Here is a 12207-nt window from a genome sequence, read left to right as displayed (position 1 = left end):
TCCAAATCTGAACCGATATGGACCAAAGTTGAAGTTTTTCATTCCTATGTCCTTATAAGTATTTGTGCAAAAATTTATCAACCTAGGTCAACCCCTTCTATTTTTGTCCACCTTTTTATGGAAGCGGCAACACTGTGCGACGGCCGGTTCTATGTACCGATTTGACCCGAGGAACCATCTTCTCGGCCAGGGGCCGTCACCTCAGCAACTACTTGTTCGTGTTCGTCTTTATTTTTATCTTGGGAGCGGCATGTCCCGGAATGTCTGCTCCGGATTCTTTTGGTCCGTGCCGAGATTGAGAGTAACCCCGGGCCACGGTTCTTCACCGTTTGTCAACGTCTCATCCACCATACGTCGGTGTCAATGAGATGCAACGGGTGCCAAGGATGGCCTGACCTACCTGAGGGAGTATTACGACAGGGTTTATGTTGCCTCGTGCTGTGCCAATATGAACCCCAGTGAGTCTTCATCATCAACATCGTCGGATTATGAAACTCCCCCGCAGTCTCCCAGACAGCAGTATCAGCAGCAGCCATTAACACCGCGTATTGCTGTTCCAGTTCCTGACGATGTAACATTCTTGCAGTTTAACTGCGATGGTCTTCGAACCAAGATTAATGAGATCGTGGACTTTATGAGTCGGAGAAATATTATGGAAGCGGCGATCCAGGGACCGAAGCTGAGCAACAACTGCAGTCTTCGCAGTTGTGATGGATACAACGTTCTTCGCCAGGATCGTACGAAAAGTGGGGGTGGAGGGTTTGCATTCCTACTGCACCAGTCTGTCCAGTACAGACCTATCTCGCCTGAGCTAGACTCTAGGGACCCATACTTGGAGTGTATGGGGGTAGCGGTAAGGTGTGGATCCGCCGAGATAGAACTGCTGAATGTGTATATCCCGCCGGTCAATAGCTGTGCCCCGCGTTATTTGCCTAACATTAGATCTCTGTTGCGAGGTGATAACCGGCTGCTCCTAGGGGATTTCAGTGCACATCACGAGTTATAGCATTCAGCTCTAGGGAATGACCAGAGAGGTACTAATCTCTCTGAGCAAATAGGTAGCTCCACATTCTCCACTGCGAACGAGGACGCACCCACTAGGATTAGAGGAGACTACCACAGTTCGCATGACATATCCATCGTGTCACCCGGTCTGACGAATGACGTGACATGGCAACCCATAATTTCCCTTGGGTCGGACCATCTGCCAATCCTCATCTCCATAAACAGACCACCAGACTTCATAACCTCTGAATGCCGCACTTTCATTAATCATGGAAAAGCGGATTGGCAAGTTTTCAGAGAGTTCACTAATCAACGCTTCAGAGAACTGCCCAGTCCCTCTGATGATCGGGTAGCAGAGAGGAAGTTCCGAGACATCATCGCTGCTGCAGCCACTCGCTTTATCCCTGCTTGTCGAATACCTGAAATAAGACCCAATTTCCCAGCAGAGGCGACGGGATTAGATAAAGAGCGTGATGAGCTTCGCCGCACGAACCCTAACGACCCACAAGTCAGGGAACTGACAATGGAAGTCAATAGATTAGTCAGTGAATACAAGCGGAAAATAGTGGCTAGAACATCTGAAGTGCTGCAACATTGGAGCCGGCTGTAATAAATTGTGGACAACGGTTAAGGCGCTATCGAACACTGGTATGAGAGACGATCGGACATCTGTCACGTTTAACGGCGTGGCTGTGACAGATCCGAAAAGGTGCGCTGGCTATTTCTGCCGACAATTTATCGAGCACCCAGATAGCGACCAGGTGAAGAGAAGCCTTTTGCGTCGTTTGCGATCTCTTCCACCACAATTTACGATGAATGATGTTGCATATGTTATCCGAGGCGCAAAGTCATCCAAAGCGCTTGGACCTGACGGATGCTATGGCCATGCTAGGCTGTTCGAGGATATCGAGAATACTACCCTCCGGCCTTGTCTGAAACGCTGGGTCATCAACTATTTGTATGGTCTCCAGTCATACGTGGAATTCAGAGACAGGAATTCCAAACCCCGTAGAGTGAAGCAGGGAGTTCCCCAATGAGGGGTGATATCTCCGGAACTGTTTAACCTCTACCTCTCTGCAATTCCACGCTCTCCCGACGGTATTGAGTTAATAACGTACGCGGATGATTGTACACTCATGGCGTCAGCTGCCAATATCGGTAACGTTTGTGACAGGCTAAATGCCTATCTCATTGATCTTGTAGAGTTTTTCCACGCGAGGAATATGAAAATATCCACCACTAAGTCAACAGCCACACTTTTCACCACATGGACGGCGCAAATGAATCTCCCACAGAATGTGCAGGTCGACGGTGCAATTATTCCGACCACAAACTACCCACATTCGATAGCATGTAAAAGTCGTCCCAGCATACTACAGTTATCTGCGATAAGCTGAGAAACAGGAATAAGGTCCTCAAGTCTCTAGCCGGCAGCACTTGGGGTGCGGATAAAGAAACCTTGTTAACCACATACAACGCGATAGATCGGTCTGTGGTAATCTATGCGGCGCCAGCGTGGTTTGCTAACGTAAGTGATACGCAATGGGATAAACTACAAATCTGTCAGAATGCTGCCCTGAGAACAACTACAGGGTGTCACCTCATGTCTGCAGTGGACCATTTACATACATGAGGAGACAAAGATCCTTCCTGTGCGTCGTCACAACAGGATGTTGACGATGCAGTACTTGCTTGGATGCTATAGGCAAGACCACGGAAATCACCATCTGGTAGATATGCCTGAACCCCCCAGGCGAGTTAGGGATGATTATAGAGATCTAGAAAGAGAGGTCCGAAGATATAAAAGAGAACCTCTAGATCAACGTGCATACCAGGCAGGTTTAAGAGACATTCATACTGAGAGGCTCTGGCAGCCTACAGTGTGAATATCGTCCTCGAAGATCATCCACTACCCGTGGTAGCGGAAGAACAATAGCTGCCAAGACAAACGAGAGTCGTGTTGGCACAACTTAGATCTGGTTGGTGCAGCCGCCTCAAATCTTACTAGGCCAGGATTGAGGGCACGCGGAATATCTGCCTAGCATGTGGCACCGGTCCGCATACTACACAGCACCTGTTTAACTGCCCAGCCAACTCGACTGACATAACTCCTCTCTCTCTCGTTGGACTAATCCTATTCAGGTGGCGTTCTTTCTGAACTTGGAGCTGGAGGCAGAGCCGAATCAATAAAATAAAGATTTACATGTACTTGTAGAAGCTGCTACAACAACAACAAAAAACTGTCAACATAGGTCCATGTTTTTGTATAGCACCCCCTATATAAATAGTCAACATAGGTCATAGCCCACATATAACAGTGCCTCCCCCTTTTTTGGTATTTTTACCGAACTATCTGTAATTCGAAAAACTGTCGACATAGGTCCATGTTTTGTTAAAGCCCCCATATAACGGTACATCCCGATTTTCGGTTTTTTTTAATATTAGCTACAATTTTTGACCGAACTACCTGTAATTTGACAGTTGAGCTTCCTAGTGATCACAAAACATATCTACTAAAATCTGTCAACATAGGTCCATGTTTTGGTATAGCCCCCATATAACGGTACCTCCCGATTTTGGTATTTTGAGGTTTTAGCTAAAATTTGTCACCGAACTACCTGTAATTTAGCAGTTGAGGTTCTGTAATTCGAAAAACTGTCGAGATAGTTAGGTAGAGCCCCCATATAACGGTACCTAACGATTTTCGGTTTTTTGGATTTTAGCTACAATTTTTGACCCAAGTATCTGCAATTCGACATTTGAGGTTCCCAGTGGTCACAAAATTTCTCCACCAAAAACATAGGTTCATACTTTGATATAGCCCCATATAAGGTTCCCGACCGCTTGAATACATGTTATATGCTTTTTTTACCTTATTTAGGTATCTGCGCCTAAAATTGTGGGCAGGACAGAAAATAATTATTCCATTTTAATGCAGAATATTTTATGATGGAGGATATAAAAAGTTCGGCCCGGCCGAACTTAACGCTTTTTTATACCCTCAGCATTTATGCTATCGAGGGTATACACACATACGGGCAAAATGTGCCTCATCGAAATAATGGTTTTAGACGCCAAGTATGTTTGGACGAAATGTGTTTCAGACAATTTGGAGTCGATTGAGCAATGTCCGTCCGTCTGTCTGTCTGTCTGGCTGGCTGGCTGGAGCGCACGATAACTCTCGAACGGATGAACCGATTCGGTTCAAATTTTGGCTTTCGTAATATTTTGTCCAAACTTAGTTTAATTTCGATGATGGGCCATATCGGTCTACTCCTTTAGGTGTCTCCCCCACAAAAGTTCGAAAATGTTCGGAAAATTTGTGCGCACGATAACTCTTGAAGGGAGTAACCAATTTGGTCAATACTTTGCCAATCGTGATATGTCTACCAGACTTAGACGAGGCTCCAATATGGACTCAATCGGTCCACTCCTTCGGGTACCTGCCACACAAAATTTTGGAAAAGTTCACTTTAGGACCTGCTCTCGAATCGCTTTGATTTTTGTTGTACCAACTTATATTCAGTATCATCTATACGACAGTACAACTTCCATCAGGGGCAAGTCCATACTTCCTGAGAAAATAGCCTGAATGGTGCAAAAAACCCCTATGACACTGTATGTAGTGGTTGGAGCGCAAGATAACTCTTGAACGGATCTGGAGACTCGGTCCAAAATTTGGCCTCGTAATATTTTGTCCAAACTTAGTTTAAATTCGAAGATAAACCATATCAGTCCACTCCTTCAGGTACCTCCTCCACAAAAGTTCAAAAATGTTCGGAAAAATTGTGCGCACGATAATTTTTGAAGGGAGTGGCCGATTTGGTCCATACTTTACACATCCTAATATGTCTTCCAGATATTGATTAGGTTCGAATATGGACTATATTTGGTCACTCCGTCGGGTGCCTCCCACACACATTTTTGGATAAATACACTTTAAGACCTGCTCTCGGATCACTTTGATTTTTGTTGAAGCACCTGGCATTCGCTGCCTTAATACCAAATATCAGCTATTTTGCTGGAGAACGAACTATATGTAGAAAATCGGGAGGTACCGTTTCAGTTGGAAAGTTTTATACCCACAATGAAGGCTATGTACCATTTCGGTGTTATAATGAGGCTAAAGCCTTCAATATACCGAAAATTGGGATATACCGTTCTATGGGGGTACCCTCCAAAACATGCACGTATACCGACAAATTTCTGAGGGAAATTTTTGTAGCCCAGAAAAAGACTAAATACCAAATTAAAGCTACTTCGGTGAAATAATGAGGCTACAAAATTCAAAATACCGATAATCGGGAGGTACCGTTCTTTCAAAACGTTGACCTGTACCGACAAATTTCTGAGAGAAATTTTTGTAGCCCGAAAAAAGACTAAATACCAAATTTCAACCACTTCGGTGGAATAATGAGGCGAAAACCTTCAAAATACCGAAAATCGGGCGGTGCCGTTCTATGGGAGCTATATGAAGACGTTGACCTATACCGACTAATTTCAGGTGGGAAGTTTTATACCCACAATGAAGACTATGTACCAAATTTTAGCCATTTCGGTGTTATAATGAGACTTAACCCTTCAAAACACCGAAAATTGGGATGTACCGTTCCATGGGGTGTACATTAAAGCGTGGACCGATAAAGATAAATTTCTGGGAGAAAGTTTTGCATCCCAAAAGAGGACAAAATATCAAATTTCAGTCGATATCGTCCTATGGGGACGTGTGACCTATACCGACAAATTTCATATGGAACTTTTTATACCCCAAATGAAGACTAACCACCAAATTTCAGCCATTTCGGTGGTATATTGAGGCCGCAACCTTCAAAATACCGAAAATCGGGAGGTACCGTTCTATGGGGACTATATGAAGGCGTGAACCTATACCTACAAATTTCCGGGGGAATGTTTCATACCCCCAACGAAGACTAAACCCCAAATTTCAGCCATTTCGCTGCCATAATGAGGCTAAAACCTCAGAATACCGAAAATCGGGAGATACCGTCCTATGGGGTCTATATCAAAACCTGGACCTATATAAACATTTTGTGGTAGAAATATTTCTTAGCCTGTGGAAACACAAAATACAAACTTACAACCGATTCTGTGGTCAAATGAGACTAATACATTCAAAATATCTTAAAAAAGACGCATACTATATTTGGGGCGTTATATGGGGGCTCTACCAAAACGTGGACCTATATAAACAAACTTTGGTAGAAATATTTTTTTTGTCTCTGGAGACACAAAATACCAAATTATAACCAATTCGGTGGTCAAATGGGACAAATATCCTAAAATTTCCTTAAAACGACGACGCACAATGTCGCGAGTTCATATTAACTGTGGCCAAAAATAGAAGGAGTTGTCATAGGTGCATCAATTTTGGTACACGTACCTATTATTGACTTACAATCTTCAGCACAAAAAATTGGGTTGGTCGGTCCACGTTTTGATATAGCCCCCATAGAACCTGCCTCCCGATTTTCCGTATTTTTAATGTTTTAGACACAATGACCAACCGAAAGTATTAAAATTTTGTGGTTAGTCTTCGGCAGAGTTATCAAACATTCCAACAGAGAATTGTGGGCTTAGGTCCACGTTTTGATATAGCCCACATACAACGGTACCTCCCGATTATCGGTATTTTGGAGGTTTTAGCCTGATTATCACACCGAAATGGCTGAAAATTGGTATTAAGTCTCCGTTGGGGGACTTATAACCTTCCACCAGAAATATGTCGGTATAGGTCCTCGTCTTCCTATATATAACCCCCATAGAACCGTGCCTCCTCATTTTCGGTATTTTGAGTGTTGTGACCTCAATATCCACCCGATATGAATGAAATTTGGTGTTTAGTCTTCATATTGGTTGTGAGTATATTGAATATATCAAACTTCTTGTTTCTATATATGAGAAATTTCCTTTAAATTTTTTTTTACCGGTTAGTGGCCAAAAAACGGTCAATTTTTTGTAAAAAATCGATTTTTGATTTTCGCTGTTCACAATTTTTTTAAAAATTGATATTTTTAAAATTCTCTCGTTTTAAAGCAAGATTATTAGGTACTTAATAAGCCCACAAAAATATATGATGATCGGTTCATTCGTTTTTGCGCTATAGCCAACACCACAAAACGATTTGTTAAAAAAGGGGGTATCCTCTCAGTGAGGTGGTCGCTGAAAAAGAGAAATGACACATTCGTCTGCAAACCTATGCAGCTGGGACCTTTATATATTTGAAGTACTCACTTTTTACTACTCATACAGCAAAAAATATCGAAATACACTATTATACCATTTTTTCCCACTCCAATCAAATTTGCTTCAGAAAATTAATAAACTTAGTAATACATGTTTGGGTAAATGTAAACACCATATGATTAATATTTACATGCAAACAAAAGTGTAGCCAAGTTTATTTCATCCCAAGAGAACTTAGGAACCATTTTTGCAGCCACCGTTACTTTTAAATTTTAAAAATATTATTTTAGAAAAAAAAACACAAAAATACGTATTAACTAAAATTTTCGGATTTAAATCCTCATATAGCAAAAACTACTTCACGTATCAGTACCAAAATTCAGATTCTTCTAATTAATATGTTTTCTATCACTCCCCATCAATAAATTTGTTCAACGAAGTATTTAGTTTTTACCATTTTTGGCCACAGTTGTGACACTGTGCGACGCGTCACGCGTCACTTTGTATGGGGGCTATACGAAAACGTGGACCTTTCAATACCAAAAGTCCTGCATACATATAATAGATTTTACCAAAATTTCATCCACTTACTTCAATCCGTTCGGACGCTAGAGTGATTTCCACAGACGGACAGACATGGCTATATCGATGTAGAATTGCACGCTGATCAAGAATATACAGTCAACCAAAAAAGTCTACATACACCCTATAAATCTCGAGTTTTAAGGGTAAGGAAACATTTTTATGAAAATCCAAGTACATAAATCTATTTCATATCCCTAATAAACAATATTATATACAACAAAAATATATTCCATAATACAAATAACGGTAAATTCTATAAAAATTAAAAAATTAATAGAGAAAAAGTGTACATACACCCAATGATTATTAAGATTACCGTAAAATTTATGGAATAAGCAATACAAATTTTACATTTTATTGCTTTATCGAATGTCTCTGGTTGTCTATGATATATTTTTGACAAAATAGGAACATATTTGTGCTTTAATTGACGTTATTTAAGGTCAGACTTCGCGTATAGCTCGTTAAGGCGGACCCTTGCAGATTTCTTTGAGTTTTTCAGTCTGATAGTTTATGAAACCCCAGGAAATACAGTGGGACTAATTATTTTGAGATCCTAGAGCACTTTGAAGTTGTTCTTTTGGATAATTTATGCTCCTGAGCTTCGCTAAATATGCGAATCTCTGAGTTTTTTTTATAAATTTTATAGTTTTCACAGCATTCCAAGGGTCAAATTACAAGCAAGAACCTTGGAATTACTTTGTAATAAATTTTTGGACCTTAACTCAATCAGAAATGTACAACATTATTCTCCAAACCCGCTCCTAAAGTTTCCAAAGCATCAAAATAAAAGCACCACCAAAGAATGCATGAAATTTGTATGAAATTTACACTGTTAACTAGTATGCCCTCGTATATGACCGTTAGGGTCACTTGAAGCGCAACAAATGTCGGATACTTTTACATTGCTGATTCAAGGCATGCTCGAAGATTGTACCAGACCTTATTACAAGGTAATTCGAAGGCTTCTGCATGTAATTTGCTCCTTGGAATGTTGTGAAATCTATAAAATTTATAAAAAACTCAGGAATTCACATATTTATCGAAGCTCAGGAGCATATATTATCCATAAGAACAACTTTAAAGCGCTTTAGGGTCTCAAAATAATTAGTCCCAGTGTATTTCCTAGGGTTTCATAAACTACCACTCTGAAAAACTCAAAGAAATCTGCAAGGGTCCGCCTTAACGAGCTATACGCGAAGTCTGACATTAAATAACGGCAATTAATCCACAAATATGTTCCTACTTTGTCTAAAATATATCATAGACAACCCGAGACATTCGATAAAACAATAAAATGTAAAATTTGTATTGCTTATTCCATAAATTTTACGGTAATCTTAATATTTCATTGGGTGTATGTACACTTTTTCCCTATTAATTTTTTAGTTTTTATAGAATTTACCGTTATTCGTATTATGGAATATATTTTTGTTGTATGTAATATTGTTTATTAGGGATATGAGATAAAACTATGTACTTGGATTTTCATAAAAATGATCCCTTACCCATAAAACCCGAGATTTATAGGGTGTATGTAGACTTTTTTGGTTGACTGTATATAGTTTGTGGGGTCTACAATGATTATTTCGAGTAGTTACAAACGGAATGACAAACTTAATATACCCCCATCCTATGGTGGAGGATATAAAAAAGCCCTATCTATCGATATCCCCGCAAATTTTTGCGCTTTAATCCTATCCATATTGATTTGAAAACTCCCCTAAATACGTAAGTTTTTTTTGGAGAAAAAAAGTATTTCAATCCACACAGGCTGAGGGTATATCTCTGTCGGCAATGTCGACTGACACTTTTTTACTTGTTTTACTTGTTATTTATTTATTCTTTCTATTTTCCAATTTCCAAAAATATTATTTTCTTCTTACAACATCAAACACCATTAACAACAACACTCTTTAATATGGTTAATATTTGCCTGTTTATTTATTTGCCTTGTCAACGGGACTCGTTAATGAGAGAAGAGCATAACGGTATGTGTGTTGAGAGTTTAAATAACAAAAATAGCGGGTAAATGGTCAAACAGATAGAGAGATTCACACAAAATGATGGTGAGAACGGATGTTTGTTTGACAGAGAAACGGTTTTTTGGTTTTGATTTTGTCGACGTTGTTGTTGTTTTTGTGTTCTTACCTTAATAACAATTAGATTAAAATATAAAATATGTTATGAATAATTAAAGTTTAATGATTTAATTGATTTGTTATCACAAAATATATTATTTCTAACAATGTTAATGACACACACAAAGAGGGAGAGTTAAAGTGTGAGATTGTTTTTTTTTTTTGTATATAAAAATAGTTTTTTTACCTTTAAGGTGATTGTGGTTATTGTTATTGTTGCTGCTGCTACTTCTGCTTCTGCTGCTTTCTTTACATTTACATTAGAAAAAGGAAATGTGGGTGAGTGGCTCTTTCTTTTTGATGATGAGGGAAAGAAAGTCAAGCACAATGATGGCTGTTATCGTCGTCGATAAGGTGGTTTGCGTGTTTAATTACAATTCGTTATAAATTTGTGCCTGTTAAATATGTGACCGCAGCAGTCGTAACCCTATTTAGACATTTCATTGGTAATTAATTCATTTGAATATTTATTTTAATTAATCCATTATTATTTTTTGTTGCTTCTTTGTTGTTATTGTTGTGTTATTAAATTTTTTTTTTCTTATTTTATTTAAACAAAAACTAAATAATAGTGTTACAACTTTTTCTTTTGAAATAAGGACTTAATAAAGCTCTTTGCGTGGCATTTGTTGGTAGGTAGTAAAAATATTTTATTTCATCTCCGGGGAATTCAATACAACACGATTTATGGCGGAACGGGAACCTTTACAAGTTACGCTTATTGATATACCACCACATTTCATTCAATATATACAAAAACTGGAATTCTTTTGCAAAAACATATTTTTGTTGTTACTAATTTTTTTCGTTATTATTTTTTATTACACAATTTTTCTGCTTCTTATTCTACTCTTTTCTAATTTTCAATTTTCAAAAAACACAATTTTAAGGTTTATTTTTAAATTTATTTTGAAAATTCATTTTTTATGCAGCACTTTTTCACAGTAACAATTCACTTGAATTTCCATTATCCGTTGCTGGTTGGTGTCAGGCGTAGAGTCTTAACTTAGCACCGAACGTAACAAAAAAAACGGGAAAAAATCTGCGCACGTTATGTGTATCTTTTCCTCTTATTTTCTTTTTGCCTTAGCTTTACAATTTTTTTTTTTTTTTTTTGCTTTCCAAATTTGTTGAGTTATCCTATCCTGGATTTATTTGCCTCCATTTTTTTCGTTTCTTTTCTTTCTTAACGTTTTCTTATGGCATTATCTTCATTACCAAATATCATCAGCAGCATCATCAGCTGCTAGCAACAATATCTTCTTCTTCTTATTTTTCTTGCTGCTTTTTTTCTACACCGTTTTTCTAACAAAATTTTACAAAATCCCGAATTCCGTTTAGCGCGAGTTAACCGTGTTTCTTTGTTTTATTTTCTTCTCCGCACAATACACCAGTTAACATTCGCGTTTTGTCTACAACTGATTTTAGTTGGCGTTGAATTCCTTTTGCAAAGCTCTCCCAGAGCTCCCTGTTTTTGTTGGTGTTTTCGTTTTCTTTTTGGAAATGCTTTCATCTCTATACCGTGTGTGTGTGTTATTTTGTTTTTATTCCTTGTTGCCAGTGTGTGTGTATTGGTATTTTTATTGTTCCCTCCCAAAAACACAAATCCCAGCCAATACATACACACAAACATTGTAAATACCACCTTCAGCAAAATTTGTTATTTTTGTTGTTATTACTCTCGTAGGGATGAGTAATGATGATGAGAGTGGACAGTAATGTGAGTAACTGAGTATGGTTAAGGGTTAAAGAAATTTCCAAACGTGGTATTTTTAAAAGAATTTTTTTCCAAACGTCGATTTTTTAAATAATATTTTCCCCCAAACGAGGATTTTTTAAAGAATATTTTCCCCCAAACGTGGATTTTTTAAAGAATATTTTCCCCCAAACGTGGATTTTTTAAAGAATATTTTCCCCCAAACGTGGATTTTTTAAAGAATATTTTCCCCCAAACGTGGATTTTTTAAAGAATATTTTCCCCCAAACGTGGATTTTTTTAAGAATATTTTCCCCTAAACTTGGATTTTTAAATAATATTTCCTCCAAAAGTGGATTTTTAAAGAATATTTTCCCCCAAACTTGAATTTTTTTAAGAATATTTTCCCCCAAACGTGGATTTTTTAAAGAATACATTTCCCCCAAAACTGGATTTTTTAAAGAATACTTTTCTCCAAACCAGTTTTTTAATGAATTTTCTAAATGTTGGAATTTTAAATAATATTTTTTTTAATCTTGGATTTTCAAAATCGTGAATTTTTAAAACATTATTTCA

At 38.2% G+C, this 12207-nt stretch overlaps 1 protein-coding gene across 2 annotated transcripts in view; it reads right to left on the bottom strand.

Moving 5' to 3' along the window:
* Positions 1-11497, bottom strand: part of LOC141400922 (A-type potassium channel modulatory protein KCNIP1) — a 195241-nt gene extending 183744 nt beyond the window's left edge. Inside the window, exons 1-2 of one of the 2 annotated variants that reach the window (XM_073980630.1) lie at positions 11154-11497; positions 10123-10362 (exon numbers count right to left, since the gene is read on the bottom strand). The gene's annotated coding sequence lies outside the window, so the exon portion shown is untranslated. Of the gene's footprint in view, positions 1-10122 lie in introns of both variants that reach the window. The other variant, XM_073980621.1, reaches the window with a different exon arrangement.
* Between the last annotated feature and the right edge of the window lie 710 nt (positions 11498-12207).

This window comes from Musca autumnalis, unplaced genomic scaffold, assembly GCF_047663935.1.
Source record: "Musca autumnalis isolate F117 unplaced genomic scaffold, ASM4766393v1 scaffold_1, whole genome shotgun sequence".
Lineage (NCBI taxonomy): Eukaryota > Metazoa > Arthropoda > Insecta > Diptera > Muscidae > Musca > Musca autumnalis.
This window is presented reverse-complemented; position numbering and strand designations above follow the sequence as displayed.